The sequence below is a fragment of the Triticum aestivum genome, chromosome 7B (genome assembly GCF_018294505.1).
Source record: "Triticum aestivum cultivar Chinese Spring chromosome 7B, IWGSC CS RefSeq v2.1, whole genome shotgun sequence".
NCBI lineage: Eukaryota > Viridiplantae > Streptophyta > Magnoliopsida > Poales > Poaceae > Triticum > Triticum aestivum.
Genome location: NC_057813.1, coordinates 658,220,236 through 658,228,498, shown reverse-complemented (window position 1 = coordinate 658,228,498; position 8,263 = coordinate 658,220,236).

The window sequence follows — 8,263 nt, the reverse complement described above, 5'->3', positions numbered from 1 at the left end:
ATAGCGACCGGGGAGGTAGCTGGGCCGGCCTGTGCAATGGTCTAAGGCCCAGGGAGGCAGGGGCTTCTCTTTATTTTCTTTTCTTTTTGTTTTTCTTTTTCCAGCAGCTTTTGCCTTTTCTTTTTAGCCAATAATGACTTTGCAAAATTATGCCACTGGCCAAAACAATTTCAAAGAATTAAAGGGCACTGCCACAAAAAGGTTGGGAGGCTTTTGGAATAGTTGCCAATTTTATAAATTAAAAAAAGGCATTTAATTTATTGCTTAGGTCACTGTTTAAGTAGTTTAGGCCACTTAAACCCTTTGCAAAAATGTTGGTTCACCACCAATATTAGTTGTGGAATATTTGGCACATGATGAACATTTTAGTTTTCATGTATGACAAATATGAATTTTTGACTTTAGATTGGATTTGAATTTGTATTGTGACTTGGATCAAGTGAAGATTGGCAATAGTATCATGATGACATGGCACCATTAACAGGGGATTACTGTGGCATGACACCGAGGGTGTTACAAATCTCCTCCACTATAAGAAATATCGTCCCGAGATTTAAGTGGGGAAGAAAAGAGTAACTTCGGGAGAACTGACCCTTATGTGTTTAATTGTCTGGTGAACAATGCAGGTAATGTGACAGAAGTATCTCTCGAGTTGAAATTTAAGAATAACGTCGAGAGCAAAATATGAAGGTACAATAAGAAGTTTCAAGTGGATGGACAATCGATCGATACCTGAACAGTGTGAGAAGGGGTTCAGAGCATCAGGAATAGATCATCCCTCGGGGGGTGGCTCGTGACATGATACGAAGCCAAATGCAAGAATATTTCGGAATCAAAGATATACAGGAGAGTTGGGTTTCGATCGTGTGGAACTGTGAGTTATGGGCCCACCGTGTGGGTTAAAAGCAGGAAGGCGCTAAAATTTTGCACGGCCATGATAGCAAGGCAGGTCAGAGGATAGCCTGCCAATTATGTTGGCAACAACATTGGTACCAAGGGCGAGGGACGAAGAGAACCATTTTCCTGCTCGTTGAACGAGGCGGACCAATAGGCAAAGTTCTCGTCCATCGGGGGTTACCAGGATGTCATCAGCAATATTAACAAGGTCACACTGACAGAGTTGTAAACCGAGGTGTTTCCATAAGCAGGGAATTATTTCTGCTTATAACATATATATATCACAAGAAAGGTTAAGCAAACCAATGGAAAGGAAAATGTGTTTATACACAAGATTTAGGAGGGTATCTTTTCCCAAGGAAGAGTAGAGCATGATATACATGTTAGATCAACAAGTACATCACCATTTGGAAAAAGGGCAAGGGAATTCATGATGTTATCCATACCATGGTGTTTGGGTAATAGAGCAAGACACATTTGGCAATGCACTTCCAATGTTCTTGTTGTCGTTCGGCATACCACAGTCATGCTTCGAGGTAACATTAACATGGTGTTTCAAGCAAGATTGAATCTGAAGGTCATAAGAAGTACAAAGGAACAATTCCAAGAATGTCAAGAAATGTAACATATAAACAAAACATGACCAAGTCGGTATTGGCAGGAAGTCAAGGATGGTGTCGATGACAACACGAATCATTGACGGTTAAGGATGGTATTTCCCCTCAAGAATTCGATTGATATCTTAGAATAATGCAATATATTGATGGTGATCACGACAAATTTTGTCGATAGGCTCTATGAAGATGCCATCGAGCAGCAACGACCTCAAGCAAAAGGAATGATGAAGCAAAGGCTATTGGAACCACGTATACGACACTAGTTCAGATTCAAGCTTGTTGCTCAAGGTGGAATGACAAGATGAGGAAGATCGTCGTAAGCTTCGCTCATCGTCGAAAAGTTGTGCTCCAGGAATAAGGACCAGGTAGCACAGTTAAAAGTCGGAACGATAAAAACATAGCCGGTCAGGCTAGGAATGATGTGATGGAGTAACACTTCAATTAAGAATTTACAAGAGGTACTGCAATGACACAATGTCCTGGAGATAACATGAGGCAATACTTGAAGGTAGGTCAAATTAGAGGTTGGACAGGTGAAATGACTTGCAGGAGACAAGTATTTTAACTTGTCCAGGAAATGGAGTTAAGGATAAACTATGGTCGGAACCACGGTTATGAATGATCAAACCACCGATACAAGATGAACTTATAACAAGGGGTAATTGTTTTTACGAGCAGCTTCCATGATACGTTCTACATCAGGCCCATGGGCATGAACACTAAAGTTCAAGGTCGACTCCCACTTCTTCAATGCATAACCTTTCATTCAGTCCTCGTTTTCGAAGAATTTGTAGTGCGAAAGATTTATCTGGTAAAGCACCAGAAGAGTATGACTCACATCTCTTTCGAGTTTACTCGGATTAGTGGAGGCATAGATTCAACCCGTAGGGGTATCTTAGGAACATATACCACTAAGTTCCAAAGCATATAACATCAGCTCAATAGCAGAGCATGGTTGACAAAGGAGAGGATACAATTTACCGAAGGCAATATGTATCAGGGGAAGAGCGCACGAGTTTTAGAATATGAAGGACATTGCCGGATAATAATCCAACAAAGGATTCGGCGATCCTCAATGGATCTGATGTGAGTATCAGTACTCAATCAGAAGAAGGAAAGAATGCAAAGGAACAGATTATAGAAACAACTGTCTAATTCAAAGTTTAATTAACAAAGGAATTTTGATATCTAGATCGGTGTATCAAAATCAGATGCTCTGATTAAGTGTGAGTAAGTTGAATAGGATTAGATGGGCGATCAATCAAGGTTAGATTTACCGAGAACCAGCTCCTGTCTAGAATGACATTTGAGCTAGAAGGACAATTTACAAGGAACAACTGATGATTGCGTGCATTCACACACATGTTGAATGAATAGGATAAGGACGACAATCGCAAAGGATTTTAAGGAATATTGCTGGACATATGGACTTAGCCATAATGCAAGCAGGTAAAGAAGAACAAGAGCAATAGGCTACTAAGGACTTTCAGAAGATCGAATGGTATTTCGAAGACTTTTGTGAAATACATGAATCAACTTGGGATGAGCGGATACTCGATAAGTGCGAGAAATTATCCGTAGGGGTATTCAGGTAGCAAGGAACTGCAAAGCAGTAGGCACATAGTATTCTCGAAGTAATAAAGAGAATTTCGGGGCATCTTGTAATAACAAGATCAAAGGGAATTGATTGTATGAAAGATAAGTGTACGTGGTTATCCATGGGGGGGGGGTTATCATTGGAAGGGAAAAGCAAAAGCGACAGCACTAAGTCTCGAGAGAACATCATAGAGTATCTTCAGAATCTTCTGGTGCAGCAGGCGATCATCGATAATATCGGAGCTCTCCTGGAGGAAGTGGGTACGAGAGCCTAATGTTAGAGTTAGTAAATTCGTTTAACCCGAATGGAAGAGAGACCAGAGTCCCAGAGTATAGACAAGGAATAAAAGATCCTAATACCACCCAATTGTGATGTGGGCCCGTAAGCCACACAACAATGTTAGTAAAAATAGTTTTCAAAGACTAGACTCAACTTCGGCCAAGGAGTTGGAAAGGGGGCTACCTACAAGCAGTCGGCTCTAATACCAACTTGTGACACCCTCGATTCAATCGTACACTAATCATACACGCAAATGTGTACGATCAAGATCAAGGACTCACGGGAAGATATCACAACACAACTCTAGACACAAAATAAAATAACACAAGCTTTATATTACAAGCTAGGGGCCTCGAGGGCTCGAATACATAAGCTCGAATACACAAGAGTCAGCGGAAGCAACAATATCTGAGTACAAACATAAGTTAGACAAGTTTGCCTTAAGAAGGCTAGCACAAAAGCAACATCGACCGAAAAGGCAAGGCCTCCTGCCTGGGAGCCTCCTAACTACTCCTGGTCATCGACGGTCTCCGCCACGTGGTAGTAGGCGCCCTCAGGGTAGTAGCAGTCATCAAAGGTGGCATCTGGCTCCTGGACTCCGACATCTGGTTGCATCAACCGGAAAGAAGAAGAAAGGGGGAAAAGGGGGAGCAAAGCAACCATGAGTACTCATCCAAAGTACTCGCAAGCAAGGATCTACACTACATATGCAACATTATCAAAGGAAGGCTGTATATGTGGACGGGGCTGCAGAAATGCCATAATAGAGAGAAGGCCTAGTCCTATCGAAGACTACCATCTTCTGGAAACCACCATCTTGCAGCAAACAGGAGGAGTAGAGTAGCATAAAGTAAAGTAGTACTAGTGTTATCAACCTCGGCCAGAGATCCTTTCTCGACTCCCTGCGAGAAAGAAATCCCAGAGCCCTACTATCCAGTTATCATCACAACACAATTCTCATCACCATCCAATTCTCTTCACAAGTATCTAGTTCTAGTTGTATCGATCGGGATACAACTCCGAGCGTCCGTTACTGTAGGACAGGCTATCAATAGATGTTTTCTTCCCTGCAGGGGTGCACCAACTTACCCACCACGCTTGATTAACTCCGGCCGGACACACTTTCCTGGGTCATGCCCGGCCTCGGCCAAACAATACGCCGCAACCTGACCTAGACTTAATAGAGAGGTCAGCACGCCGGACTAAACCTATGCCCCCAGGGGTCATGGGCCATCCCCCGAGAACTCCTGCATGTTGCGTGGGCGGCCGGTGAGCAGACCTAGCTACCTCCCTAAAAAAGGTAGGAGCTTACCAGTCCAACCCAGCGCGCGCCACTCAGTCACTGACGTCTAATAAGCTTCGGCTGATGCATACGACGCAGAGCGCCCATACTATGCCCATGTGATTGTTAGTGCTATCAGGCCAGAGGCCCCTCGGATCAAATATCCAAATCGTAGTGGATTAGGAACGCGCGGTAACAAGCAGAGACTCACGAAAGATGTGACCCCGTTGCCCCATCTCAAGGACTTGCAGCAAGGACTAAGAATGGCCAGCCACGCCTCGTATTTAGCTCTCGGATACCCTCCAGGTCAACCCGTCTCCACATCACTCGCGGGTACCCCTCAGGGTCGACCCGCCCTTCCAAGTAACAGTTGTAAAGTCCAAGTATCCGTGTGTCCAAACATCAAGGGGAAAACCCAAGGAATCACCCCCGGTGAATTCCACTCCATGTAATCATCAAGGTGAACGTAAGAGGAATCACACCCGAGGTTCACACTTGAGGGGCTGCACGACAGAGTCATATCGGAAGTGGTTAAAGAGGAAATCACCCTCGATGACCACGACCGAATAGCTACACTACAGGGTTAACATCAGAAGTGCTGTAGAGGTCTCACCCTCGGCACTCGATAGTATCCCAGTAGTGTCGAGCAACTAAGGGGAAAGTGAGGTGCGGTGTCGGGGCCTGGTCTTCGATCCCTCTTGATTGGGTCTTCGATGATGAAGCAAGGGCAACAAGGACAAGGTGTGGGGGTCACTGATGGATACCTAACCAACCTATACTAAGAAGTTTAGGATAAGCAGGTAGGTATCAATAAGCAGGTACAAAAGCAGGCTATGCATCAGAATAGGAGCAAACAATAACATTAGCAAAATCTAATGCAAGCATGAGAGTATAGAATGGGCGATATCGGGATGATCAAAGGGGGGGCTTGCCTGGTTGCTCTGGCAAGGAGGGGTCGTCGTCGACGTAGTCGATCACAGGGGCAGCATCGGTCTCGGGGTCTACCGGAGAGAAGAGGGGGAAGAAATATTAAATATAAAGCAAACATAGCATAACAGGACAACAGGCAGAGCTAGACGTGTTATAACGCGGTGCTACACGATACCTGCGAGGGGGGAAGTCAACCGGGAATGTTTTCCCGGTTCCGAACCTGTGTCAGACAAATGACCGGAGGGGGAAGGTTCCATGTTCAGCATGCTAGAGGCATGTGACAGATGAACGGACCGCGTATTCGGATTCGTCATGTTTTCTGAGCAACTTTCATGTAGAAAACATTTCCATCCGAGTTACGATTTATTTTCTATGATTATTTAAAGATTAAAGCAGTTTCTGGAATTATTGAAATTAACAGAAAAGAAATTATGACGTGAGCAGAGTGTCAGCATGACATCAGCAGGTCAACAGACCCGCTGACTGGTCAAACTAACCAGTGGGTCCTACCTGTCATAGGCAGTGGACTAACAGAAGATTAAACTAACTAAAATTAGGTTAGTTAACTACTGGACCCCACCTGTCAGTGCCTCATTTATCTAACTAATTGATTTTAATTATAAAAACGTTTTAGGTAAAATAATTATGCGGTGGGGCCCGCATGTCAGCGCCACTGGGTTGCCCAGTCAGCACATTGACTGGGTCAAACCAGTCAACAGGGGTCCGCGGGCCCACTGGGGGCCACGGGTCAGTAACCTAGGTGGTGGCCCGGGGGTGGCCCACACGGCGCCAGCTCAACGGAGCTACCGGAGTAGCTCCGGCGAGCTCGTGCATGGCGGCCGAACACCGACGAGGTCGGAAATCGCCTACGGTTCACCATTTCACGTGCCACGACTTGCCTTCGAAAGCTAGGAGGGAGCTGCGTCGAGTGGAGCTGCTAGACTACGCCGAGGAGGCCGGAAACATCGTCGGCGTAGAGCTTGGCGGCGGTGGCTTTCGGGCGTGTGTGGAAACGGCGCTAGGAGGAACGAGGAGGTGCGCTAGTGGTGGCGTTGGACTCGCACGAGCTCCCGGAGCTCGATGCGAGGCTCGGCCGCACGTTACAGTGGCAAAGGCCACGACGGCGAGCTCGTCGGTGGCGATGCGTGCGGGTGCTAGCGAAGCAGCGGCTACAGTGGCGGAAAAGCTCGGGAGAGAGAGGGGAAAGACGCAGTGGCTCACCAGGAGCCCTAGGGAGGTGGCAGTGTGCTCGGGAAGGCGCGAGGTGGCCGAATTCGACGACGGTGCTCGTCGGAGCAGAGGAGGAAGAAGAGGCCGCGGCGATGCTATGGGGCCGTCCCGATCCGCGTGGCTCGGCGGGGAGGATGAGGAGGTCGAGGCAGAGCCTGGGGGCACGTCGGTGAGGCGAAGGCCGGCCGGTGGCCGCGGTGGAGTGAAGTGAGCGGTGACGGAGAGGCGTGGCCGAGGCGGATCTGGAGGAGAAAGGGAAGGCGACGAGGGAGAGAGGGGGCAAGTGGGCGAGTGGGAAGGGAGCCCGAGGCGTCGGGGCTGCCCTTATCCCCTCGTCGGCGACATGGCAGTGCGGGGCGCCGCGCCGGGTCCGGCGGGAACGAGTGGGGGTGGGGCCTCGGTCGGTCGAACAGAAGAAAAAGGAGGGGATAGCGACCGGGGAGGTAGCTGGGCCGGCCTGTGCAATGAGCTAAGGCCCAGGAAGGCAGGGGCTTCTCTTTATTTTCTTTTCCTTTTGTTTTTCTTTTTCCAACAGCTTTTGCCTTTTCTTTTTAGCCAATAATGACTTTGCAAAATTATGCCACTGGCCAAAACAATTTCAAAGAATTAAAGTGCACTGCCACAAAAAGGTCGGGAGGCTTTTGGAATAGTTGCCAATTTTATAAATTAAAAAAAGGCATTTAATTTATTGCTTAGGTCACTGTTTTAAGTAGTTTAGGCCACTTAAACCCTTTGCAAAAATGTTGGTTCACCACCAATATTAGTTGTGGAATATTTGGCACATGATGAACATTTTAGTTTTCATGTATGACAAATATGAATTTTTGACTTTAGATTGGATTTGAATTTGAAATGTGACTTGGATCAAGTGAAGATTGGCAATAGTATCATGATGACATGGCACCATTAACAGGGGATTACTGTAGCATGACACCGAGGGTGTTACATTTTATAAACCAAACTGGTGATAAAACAGGAAACTAAAAGATTAAATTGCAAGATCTAAAGATATACCTTCTAGCACTCACCTCCCCGGCAATGGCGCTAGAAAAGAGCTTGATGTCTACTACACAACTTTATTCTCGTAGACACGTGTTGGGCCTCCAAGCGCAGAGTTCTGTAGGACAATAGCAATTTTCCCTCAAGTGGATGACCTAAGGTTTATCAATCCGTGAGAGGTGTAGGATGAAGATGGTCTCTCTCAAACGACCCTGTACGACCCTGTAACCAAATACAAGAAATCTCTTGTGTCCCCAACACATCCAATACAATGGCAACTTGTATAGGTGCACTAGTTTGGCGAAGAGATGGTGATAAAAGTGTAATATGGATGGTAGAAATATAGTTTAAATAATCTGAATAAATAAAAACAGCAAGGTAGCAAATAGTAAATGGGCACAAAAATGGTGTTGCATTGCTTAAAAATGAGGC